The sequence below is a fragment of the Mesoplodon densirostris genome, chromosome 6, assembly GCF_025265405.1.
Source record: "Mesoplodon densirostris isolate mMesDen1 chromosome 6, mMesDen1 primary haplotype, whole genome shotgun sequence".
NCBI classification, from domain to species: domain Eukaryota; kingdom Metazoa; phylum Chordata; class Mammalia; order Artiodactyla; family Ziphiidae; genus Mesoplodon; species Mesoplodon densirostris.
Window position 1 is genome coordinate 20976442 of NC_082666.1, and position 12039 is coordinate 20988480.

At 40.2% G+C, this 12039-nt stretch overlaps 1 pseudogene; it reads left to right on the forward strand.

The window, feature by feature from the left end:
* The first annotated feature begins 715 nt into the window (after positions 1 to 715).
* On the forward strand, positions 716 to 1407 carry LOC132491594 (ferritin heavy chain-like; annotated as a pseudogene).
* The last annotated feature ends 10632 nt before the right edge of the window (positions 1408 to 12039 follow it).

A 12039-nucleotide genomic window follows, 5' to 3' on the forward strand; every position in this document is an offset into this window, starting at 1 on the left:
TGCGCCACCTGGGAAGCCCAGGTCAGTTTTTAAATGTTTGGAAATGTCCTATTGAACAACATTGCAGTGGCAGTGAAGCTTGATGGGAGAATTGTATTACTGTTGCCCTAGTTTTGGCTTAAGGGTGGTGAGAAGATGAAATTTTTGATGGGTCATTTTTAGTTGTGTATGTGTATGTGATTTAGTTTTTAAAATTCTAATGTCTATTATTCACAGCTTAGATATGTTGACTTTCTGATTTTTCATCAGTCCCTTTGCTGATGTATTTTCCTTGGAAAAACTACATTTTCTTCCAGACTGTTTTTGTCTGATGGTGAAGAATAAATTTTTCATTTGCAGTATAAAGTTGATCTGAGAAAAAAATGTTTACCTTGGATCTTCACTTGGCTTCTGTGAAAGAAACTTAAAAAAATAATATGGGCAATTCCCATTATTAATCCTAAGCACGTACAACAGAGGTCTGTACAGTAACATAGCAAAAATAAGTTCCTGTAATTTTACTTAGTCATTGCCTGTTTTAGACTAATTAATCAATAAATATTTATTGGTGAATGAATGAAAGATAATTTGAGATCAGTGGTATTTCCTACCACTGTGGCTCATTCCATACAACATAATTGAGGGGTTTAAAAAATACTTGCTGAGTGGCAATGAAAGGACAAATGAGGTTGGAGGGGATAAATACATGCACACAGTTAAGTTATTTGCTCTAAGAATGCATCTAAGCCTTTGGTTTTCTGACAAAAAAAAGAGAAGTCTGCACTTACCCAAGAGGAAGGAAATTGGTAAATCACGTGAAAGGGGCTCCGTCCGAGGCAGCTACCGCCGGCCCCGCGGCTTCGCCTTCACCTTGGCCTTCACGCCCGCCACGCTAAGCGTGCCGCCCTCGCAGGTGCGCCAGAACTACCACGCCGACTGCGAGGCCGCCGTCAACAGCCATTTCACCCTGGAGCTCCACGCCTCTTTCGTGTGCCTGGCTGCGGCCTTTTACCTCGACCGCGACGACGTGGCCTTGAAGCACTTCAGCCGATTCTTCCTGCGCCGCTCACACGAGCACAGCGGGCGGGCCCAGGTCCTGAAGCGCCTGCAGAACCAGCGCGGGGGCCGCCTCAACTTCCAAGACATCAGGAAGCCAGTCAGTGACGAGTGGAAGAGCGGCCTCAAGGCCTTGTTCCTGGAGAAGCAAGTGACCCGGAGCCTGCTCCACTGCACCAGCTGGCCACCGACAAGTGTGACCCCCACCTGCGCCACTTCCGGGCAACTCACTACCTCAGCCAGTAGGTGGCGTTCATCAGAGAGCTGGAGGGTCATGTCACCACCCTGAGCATGATGGGGGCCCTGGACGTCGACCTGGCGGGGTACCTCTTTGACAAGCTCGCCCTGGGCGACAGCGACAAGAAGAACTGAGCCTGGACTGGACCTCCCCAGAGCCACGGGGAGACCAGAGCCCTGGTCACCGTGCCTGCCATGCAGACAGCAATAAGTGCCCTTGCAGAAGAAGTTCACTTAAGTTTTGGTTTTGTTTTGTTTTTTTTTTTGCAAAAAGTGCAGGACTCTTTTCCTGGACTTTATCACTTAAGTTTTGTTCTCCCAGTTTTTCCGTTTCTTCCAATAAAGTTATTGGTTCATAAATAAATAAAGGTCTCTGGTTGATTCATGTGGGCAAATCTCTCATTTTTAAGTTTTAAAACAGGTATCCAGGAGTTTCTGAACACAGCCATACCCCAACCATATGCAGCTCAGGATCTCCACAGTGGGAGGGAGAAGGTGTTCCATGGGGCCCTGGAAAACACAAAATCAGTCTTCCCCTTATAAATAATGTAGGTATATGGGGGTAGACTGGGGTGGGCTGGGGTGAGGTAGGGGTACCTGGTGAATGTGGGTGCATGTGCATAGTGAAAGTATAGAACCATAGCCTGAAAATCATGATTGCAGTTGCCTCTGGGGAACAAGTGAAGGGAATGGGATTGGGCAGGGATTAAAATAAAGGGTGTCTTCAGTTTCACCTGAAATGTTTATGTGCATTAATTATGCAAATACTAATGGTTAAGTATGAGTAGCAAGATGGGGGGTGGAGGGGTTTGGAAGTCTGAATGGTGGAGTATCTCTTTGACAAGTTCACTCTGGGCAACAGTGATAATGGAAAAATGAGTGTTAGGCTGTATTGCTCAGAAACATGGGGGTGACTTCCCATGGTCACCCATGCCTGGCATGCATGTTGTAATCACAAAACATCCACTTATATATGTTTTCTTTCTTGTATCATATGTATATATGCATGCTTGTGTGTGTGTGTATATATACATATATATATATATATATATATATATATATATATATTTTTTTTTAATTCCAACCAGCAGCAGAGTTCATTTTGAAGTTCATTAGGAAGACGCCCTTTGTTGAAAAGCAGTTCGGCGATCACGTTACTGGAAGTGATATAGCTGCTTCCTAGACCTTTCCTGAGCCTGGCTGTATTTCTGCCCTTGGGTTTCATATATCCAACTTTGATTTAGTTTTTGTTATTTGCTACCAAGAGAACCTAAGCTAATATGTCTTATTATCAACACACTTTTACCAGCCTCCACTGTATTTACAGTAGAGTAAATAGCTCCTCTAGGGTAGTAAATGACATTTTCCCCTTTATCCCTACTACAGAGTCCACTGCACGGAAAAAGGATCAAGGGTGGAAGGGATCAAATAAGAACAATTTCCCGAATGGAAATACAGAATACTGAAGCCTGCTACCATATGCATCTCTTCTCACCTAAAAGTGTTTTCCTCATAATTTACAGAATTTTAATTCCTTAGATCAGCCTTCCCAAGACTGTGTTCAGTATCAGCCAGTGCCTCAGAAACATTCACAAGTGTTCAGTGGAAAACTTGTATTAATCGAATTAGCAGGATTTTTTGTTTTGTTTTTATCAGCTTTTGTTTACTTTAGGAACTTTATGTCTGATGTAAAAAATATACATTTTGAATGTATACCATGGGGATAAAATATTCAGTGTTTCCCAAACATTCTGATCATGGGATTCTTTTTCTACCAAATCTCACAGAACAGTATTCCAAAGAAAATAGCTTTGGAAAAAACGTTAAAAGGTCCCACTGTGGCCTTCACTGGTGGTGCAGCGGTTAAGAATCCGTCTGCCAATGCAGGGGACACAGGTTCGATCCTTGGTCTGGGAAGATCCCACATGCCGCGGAGCAACTAAGCCCATGTGCCACACTACCGAGCCTGTGCTCTAGAGCCCGCAGGCCACAACTACTGAAGCCTGTGCACCTAGAGCCCGTGCTCCGCAACAAGAGAAGCCACCGAAATGAAAAGCCCATGCACCACAATAAATAGCCCCCACTTGCCGCAATTAGAGGAAGCCCGCATGCAGCAACAAAGACCCAACGCAGCCAAAAAATAAAAGTAAAAAAAAAAAAAAAAAAAAGGTCCCATCGTGTGTTGTTCCAGAAGCACATACCTGGTAGCTAAACTTCATTCACTTTCACTTAGAGATTATGAGAAACTGGAACCTTTGCTGTGAAGGTTTCAGCACAGTAAGCTTTAGACAGTAAGTGTAATGCAGGGCCCTCACCATGACAGTGGGTAGATATCACACACATCCATTTTGTTTCCTGAAAGGTAACTCCCAACACTGTGTTTTTCCATCTATTGTAATTTCCATTTCTAAATGAATGGCTTCTGGGAATGATAACACTGATATTTCTCCAGCACTTATATCAAAGTCAAGAGAAAGTTTAAGGCTGCTAAGTAGTTTATATTTTTCACCTCCCTCTACCTATGTATTCATCTCACCAGCAGCAGAATTCTTCATTTATTTTCCAGACTAGATTGCTGAATTTTGGTCAGTAATACACCTTTTGGTCAAAAACAGTCTGTGCCTGCATCTTTTTGAAAATAAGATGACTGTTCCTCTCACAAAAGCACGCTGAAATTTCTCAGAATTCAGACATTTAACTATAAGAAAAAAATAAGGCATACATACTACAAAACATTGTATTAGTAAAGTCCAAGATTGTTAAATAAATATATAGTAAGTAATGTGTTTAATGTGTAGCATGTTTTTCCTCCAGTAGAGATGATCAACATTATTCACATCATTATTTGATTTTTGAATGAGCACCTTATTGCAATGCATTCCTCTTTAGGTTCAATGCAGGACTTACCAAGTTTCTCTCCAGCCCTAAAATACATGATGCAATTCTATGAATTGAAACTGCATCATTCCCAAACAATAGTGGGCATGAGACAATATCAAAAATCTTGCATATTTTTAAACTTTAAATGTGTTCCCACAACAACTCGTAGGTATCAATTCTCATGACACCTCCAATGAATTTGATAAGCTATTTTATTCCCAGGCAGATTCAGCATAATACAAAACTATTATTTTCTCAGTATGAGAAATATTCCATCACTTCAATACCTGATTATATAAGGCTGGAAAATAAGAAGGTGATTAAAGTAAGCTTCTCAACAAGAATAGTATTTCAGTCTGGCCCATTTTATTAACCACAACTTTAATTTGGCTACTGTTTGGCTGATTAATTCGATTCAACAAGCATTTACTCTTTTTTGTTTTAAATAAAGTCCAATATTCTCAACTGTTTATTCTATTTTATTTTATTTTATTTTATTTATTTATTGGCTGCGTTGGGTCTTCATTGTTGCGCATGGGCTTTCTCTAGTGGTGGCGAGCGGGGGCTACTCTTCATTGTGGTGTGCAGGCTTCTCATTGTGGTGGCTTCTCGTTGCAGAGCAGGGGCTCTATGCATGTGGGCTTCAGTAGTTGCAGCACGTGGGCCCTAGAGAGCATGGGTTTCAGTAGTTGTGGCATGTGGGCTCAGTAGTTGCGGTGCAGGGGCTCTAAGGTGTGTGAGCTTCAGTAATTGTGACTCACGGGCTCTAGAGCGCAGGCTCAGTAGTGTGGCGGCCAGGCTTAGCTGGTCCGCGGCATGTGGGATCTTGCCAGACCAGGGCTCAAACCCATGTCCCTGCATTGGCAGGTGGATTCTTAACCACAGCACCACCAGGGAAGTCCCAATCATTTATTCGTAATAAATGAGTTTGTGCTGGGGAATCAAAGTTAAATAAGACATGTACTTGGTCCAGTTAAACTAAATATATTAGCACTTTGCCAATTTTCTAAGAGGAAAATACAAGTCCAATATGAGGTTATTTTAATAAACAATTAAATCAATAGTATAGCTAGGGAGTGTTTTCATTTATTACTCTCCATTTTATCTTTATAAAGAGGTATGCTACCCAGTCGTTCAACAAACTCACAAATGGGAATGCAGCAATTTTTAATAAGTATGAGAAATAATGTAGGCCACCTATTCTTCCTCTCTGAATGGTGGACTCTAAATGAATCTAAAGCATCACCAAATAAAATAAAATAAATCAAAAAAATAAAGCATCATCATAATGACCATCATCTGGGTAAATTATGCTGTCGAAATAATATGTTAAGGAACTTCCTCTTCCTAATGAAAAGGAATGTTACCTGATGGGGAGAGAGAATTTGGGGAAGAGCAATAATACAACATGATCAACAGATTAAATTTTACAAACAAGGACACTCATTTGTTTACATATTTTACACTGCTGTTGCCTAGAGACAGAGGAGTCACCTGAAGGTATATGTTACTACTGTGGGTCACACAGGAGTCTTCTAAGGAACTGGTATAAAAACATCTTTCCAAAACTAGTAAAAAAAAAAAGTTATTTCCACTGTAGATTGGAACCTGTAAGTAATCTATAGGTAAATGTAACCTAAAAAAAATTAGGGCAGCCTTAATGGCAGTTCTTTATATAAGAAAGAAATACATACTTGCTGAAAACTTTTACAGCATCACTAGCTTGCATCCACTAATAAAAACAGCCTACACTTTTTTTTTTACATCTTTATTGGCGTATAATTGCTTTACAATGCGGTGTTAGTTTCTGCTTTATAACAAAGTGAATCAGTTATACATATACATATGTTCCCATATCTCTTCCCTCTTGCGTCTCCCTCCCTCCCACCCTCCCTGTCCCACCCCTCTAGGTGGTCACAGAGCACCGAGCTGATCTCCCTGTGCTATGCGACTGCTTCCCACTAGCTAGCTATTTTACGTTTGGTAGTGTATATATGTCAATGCCACTCTCTCACTTTGTCACAGCTTACCCTTCCCCCTCCCCATATCCTCAAGTCCATTCTCTAGTAGGTCTGTGTATTTATTCCTGTCTTACCCCTAGGTTCTTCATGACATTTTTTTTCTTAGATTCCATATATATGTGTTAGCATATGGTATTTGTCTTTCTCTTTCTGACTTACTTCACTCTGTATGACAGACTCTAGGTCCATCCACCTCACTACAAATAACTCAATTTCATTTCTTTTTATGGCTGAGTAATATTCCATCGTATATACGTGCCACATCTTCTTTATCCATTCATCCGATGATGGACACTTAGCGTGTTTCCATCTGCTGGCTATTGTAAATACAGCTGCAATGAACATTTTGGAACATGACTCTTTTTGAACTTATGTTTTTTGAATTATGGTTTATGGTATATGCCCAGTAGTGGGATTGCTGGGTCATATCATAATTCTATTTGTAATTTTTTAAGGAACCTCCATACTGTTCTCCATAGTGGCTGTACCAATTCACATTCCCACCAGCAGTGCAAGAGTGTTCCCTTTTCTCCACACCCTCTCCAGCATTTATTGTTTCTAGATTTTTTGATGATGGCCATTCTGACTGGTGTGAGATGATATCTCATTGTAGTTTTGATTTGCATTTCTCTAATGATGAGGTTGAGCATTCTTTCATGTGTTTGTTGGCAGTCTGTATATCTTCTTTGGAGAAATGCCTATTTAAGTCTTCTGCCCATTTTTGGATTGGGTTGTTTGTTTTTTTGCTATTGAGCTGCATGAGCTGTTTATAAATTTTGGAGATTAATCCTTTGTCAGTTGCTTCATTTGCAAATATTTTCTCCCATTCTGAGGGTTGTCTTTTCGTCTTGTTTATGGTTTCCTTTGCTGTGCAAAAGCTCTGAAGTTTCATTAGGTCCCATTTGTTTATTTTTGTTTTGATTTCCATTTCTCTAGGAGGTGGGTCAAAAAGGTTCTTGCTGTGATTTATGTCACAGAGTGTTCTGCCTATGTTTTCCTCTAAGAGTTTGATAGTGTCTGGCCTTACATTTAGGTCTTTAATCCATTTTGAGCTTATTTTTGTGTATGGTGTTAGGGAGTGATCTAATCTCATACTTTCACATGCATGTCCCTGTCCAGTTTTCCCAACACCACTTATTGAAGAGGCTGTCCTTTCTCCACTGTACATTCCTGCCTCCTTTATCAAAGATAAGGTGACCATATGTGTATGGGTTTATCTCTGGGCTTTCTATTCTGTTCCATTGACCTATCTTTCTGTTTTTCTGCCAGTACAATACTGTCTTGATTACTGTAGCTTTGTAGTATAGTCTGAAGTCAGGGAGCCTGATTCCTCCAGCTCTGTTTTTCGTTCTAGGGATTGACTTGGCTATTCGGGGTCTCTTGTGTTTCCATACAAATTGTGAAATTTTTTGTTCTAGGTCTGTGAAAAATGCCAGTGGTAGTTTGATAGGGATTGCATTGCATCTGTAGATTGCTTTGGGTAGTAGAGTCATTTTCACAATATTGATTCTTCCAATCCAAGAACATGGTACATCTCTCCATCTATTTGTATCATCTTTAATTTTTGACTCTTAATGGACATTTGGTTTGTTTTCAGTTTTGTGCTAATGCAAATCATGGACAGGAATCCTGCTGTACTGGTTATTCTGGTGCATTTACACAGGGCACGGGTGAGGGCTGCTGGCTCACAGGCTATTTATATACCTTCAGTTGATGGAGAGTGCTAAATGCTTTCCAAAGTAATTGTGTTGATTTGTACTCCAGTGTAAGCAGGGTAGAAGATTCCCATAGTACTCCAGGTCTACAATACCTGATACTACCAGATTTTGTGTATTTGTCCAGCTCATTGGCATGTAGTTTCCTTGGTTTTGACTCACTTTTCTCTTATTACTTAATGAAGTCATACGCTTTTCTGTGTTTACTGGCTGTTTGGATTTCCTTTTTTATGAGGTTTACGTCAACTATTGTTATTTCTTATTTATTACTTTTTATTATTTTTTTATTTTTGGCTGTGTTGGATCTTCACTGTTGCGTGCAGGCTTTCTCTAGTTGCGGCGAGTGGGGGCTACTCTTCACTGCGGTGGCTTCTCTTGTTATGGAGCACAGGATCTAGGCACGCGGGCTTCAGTAGTTGTGGCACGTGGACTCAGTAGTTGTGGCTCACAGGCTCTAGAGCGTAGGCTCCATAGTTGTGGCGCATGGGCTTCGCTGCTCCGCGGCATGTGGGATCTTTCCGGACCAGGGCTCGAACCCATGTCCCCTGCCTTGGCAGGCAGTTTTTAACCACTGCGCCACCAGGGAGGTCCAACTGTTGTTATTTTGAATTCTTCTCCATTTCCAAGTAATACTCTTACATGACTATTATCTCACTAAATTGGAGGCATTACCTGTTCACTTTCTAACTTACTAATAAGTAAGGGTTTAGTTCCTTTACACTCTTTCCTATGTCCACACTGCTCAGTAAAGTTAGGTCATCATGAATTATTCCAGTGCTCATGATCTCTTTGACTTGTAGTGATATACTTAAGAACCTACATTGTTGATCAACTATAAACTCTCTCAACATCACGCTTTGTAAAATGAGGACATTCATACCATCTTCCCTTTTTCCTACCTCCTGTCTACCTTCCAAACCTAGCTTTTACGTTGTCAAAGTTGAAATTTATATTCTGTTCTATGTGCAGTTAAGTCTTCTGTTATTTGAAAGTCAGTATGGAGTAAGGTTTAAGAGAACAGGTGGAGAGCCTAAACTCAAAGCCTCGATCCAACCTTAAATCAGGTACAGCCTGGGCAAGCTCCTTCCCTGTCTTAGCTTCCTGTTCTCAAAAGTGGGAATGATATTAGCACCAACCTCATAAGGCTATTCAGAGAATTAAATGAGTTAATATATGCAAAAACACTTAGAGCCTAATATATACTAAGTACATATTAGTACACAATACATTTCAGTACATACCAAGTTAATACTAATACATACTAAGTATAGTTTACGTTAGTTATTTGTGATTACATGCAAGTTGACAATAAAAGCTGCAAACCAAGACAGCATTGCCATTATTACAATGAAATTAATATTGCCCACTGCAGATGTACTGTGTCTCTGGTACAGACTACACCTCATTCCATACTGTGCCAGTGTCACTGCCCTTGTGCAGGGTGACCACATACCCCAAACCACCTTGGTCTGTTCCAGTTTATACCTGTTGTCCTGATGTTACAGCATTAGAGTGCCTCCTTACACTATTGAAGTGTAAGGAGTTTGGACAAGTTCTGGTTTGGACAACAAACTAGATAGGTGGTCATTACCCCTGTGTGTCACTGAAAAGGGGCACATCTATAGTGTCAAGTTTAAGTGGATACTTCCCTTCCTCACCAATAGTAGGTTAAAAATCAACCATAGTTTAGTTGGCTTCAGGTTTATGTCCATATAGCCCTTTCTCCTCTGGAGTTCAAGTTCCTTCTCCTCTTCCTCTCCCTCCTCCCTTCAAACAGTGCCTAATACCTAGTAAGTACAATATGCCTCAAGGTGTTTCTAAGCTCTCAATCACACAATCGATAGAAGCCTCTCCACTCTAGGCTAGCTGCAATCTGCACTGAATCCCCTATTACCTTCCTTCTTGGTTTATTGCCTCATTTTGCTGGATTATTTCTATAAATAGCTTAAGGTGTAGCATAGGAGGTCAATTTTTCAAATTTCTTTGTGTACAAAATATCTTCTTCAGCCTCCACTTATGACTCATAGTTTGGCTGGATACAAACCCCTAGGGTGAAAATTATGTGCCTGAAAAACTTTGGAGGTATCTTTCTAATGCCTTCCAGGATCCATGGTGCTGATGACAAGTATGATAAAGTCAGATTTAAAATTTTTTTTTTAGGTGACCAGTAGTTTTCTCTCTGGAATGGATGTATCCTCTCAGTATTTTAATCTATTTTAATTTATTTTTTCAGTATTTTAAAGTTTCACAATGAAGGGTGCCTAGGTATGAGTCTATTCTTGCTCGTCTTGCATAACTATTTTCAATCTGAGGCCTGATGTCTACTTTCAGCTGTGGGGAATTTTGTTGCCCTTTGACAGCTTCCCTCCATTTTTTTTCTGGGTCTGGAGTTTCTAATAGTAACGTGGGATCTCCCAGATGCAGCCTCTCTAACATATTTCTATCACATTTTCCATTGTGTCTTTCTTTTTTATATACTGAGAAATTTTTTAAATTCCTACTGAATTTATTTCAGCAACCATATTTTCATTTCCAGGAGACCTCTCTTGCTTTCTGACCATTCTCTTTTTAATTAACTCCCTAGTCTTATTTTATAGTTGCTAGCTCTTTTTAAACCTCTCTCAAGATATTAATTAAGGTTTTTCCTTAAATTATTTTGTTCCCTAAATTGTCCCTGGTCCTACTAGGATATGTTTTCACTCTTTTTCCCCCTCTCTCATGTTGTAAGCTTTACTCAACTATCAGGCAAATGACAGTTATTTTCTATTTAAGAGTGAGTGCAGAAAGCTCCCTGAAGTCAATGGTTGATTGGCTTCTTATGCAGGAAGAAGCGGGCAGTAACTGTAATAGGATCTCCCCCAAACACAATTTTCTCGGGTGTAAAAACTCATACTAGCTGCCCTAGATCTCGCCAGTTTCACTGTTTTCAAAATGAAATCATGTCATTTCAGGAGCGTGAGGGCGGGGCTGGGAGTCCACTCCTGCAAACACAACCCTTCAATGAGCTCCCCTATTTCAGTCACACTTTTAACTAACTCCACCCTCTCTCCTACATGCGCATCAAAGCACGGAGCTACTTCTGCAGGTGGGGTCAGAATCCTCCTCAGTTGCAGGTGGTCCCTGTGCATATTATAGGTGATGCTTTTCCTCTGTTCTACTGCTTCGGTTTCACACTCTTCCACCTGTCTTCCGTCTTTCCAAACTATGTTGAAATCTCTTGATTGTCGTGGGCTTATATACTTAAACACTTTGATACCATCATTTTTGTGTCTTGTCAAAATGGAGAAGAGCTAAAAGGGTTCTCAGTGCATTCTGAATCTGCTATTCCGTGGTCCCAGTGTTTAAACTTCTTAGTCTTCCCCAGTGTCTATCATTGCTTTTAGAAATACAATCTCCTGGTCTACTTGTGAAGGAAATGAATACACCACATCTAAAATGACAAGGAATGTGGGTTAGATGCTCTAGGGTCTTGAGGTACTCTGCCATTTACTAATAAACCACTGACGTGCTACAAATTGTAGGTGCTCAGTTATAAAACGAAAGGAGGTAACTTTACATGAACTAAAGATTTCTCCTGCTCTAACTCATAATTTTCTAAGTTCTTTTCTTAAAATTTCTCTATATTATCATTAATTTTCATTAAAAATAAAAATTGGGCTTCCCTGGTGGCACAGTGGTTGAGAGTTCGCCTGCCGATGCAGGGGACACGGGTTCGTGCCCCGGTCTGGGAGGATCCCACATGCGGTAGAGCGGCTGGGCCCGTGAGCCATGGCTGCTGAGCCTGCGTGTCTGGAGCCTGTGCTCCGCAATGGGAGAGGCCACAACAATGAGAGGTCCGCGTACCGCAAAAAAAAAAAAAAATAAAATAAAATAATAAAAAATAAAAATCTAATTTTCTCTTTTGAAAATCAAAGAGTAATTCCCATAGTCCTACAATAATGGGATAATTAGTTCTGAAATCTGTCAAGTTTCATGTTTCATATGAAAAGAAAATCACATTAAATAATTTTTAAATTTAAATAATTAAGTTTAAATAATTTTTAAAAATTAAACATGGACTTTGTAGCACAAAGACAAGGTTCCCCCCCAAATGGTGTTCCTTTATTTAATATAAGTGTTCAGCTCTGCATTGAAGTTGAAATAAAATAAAT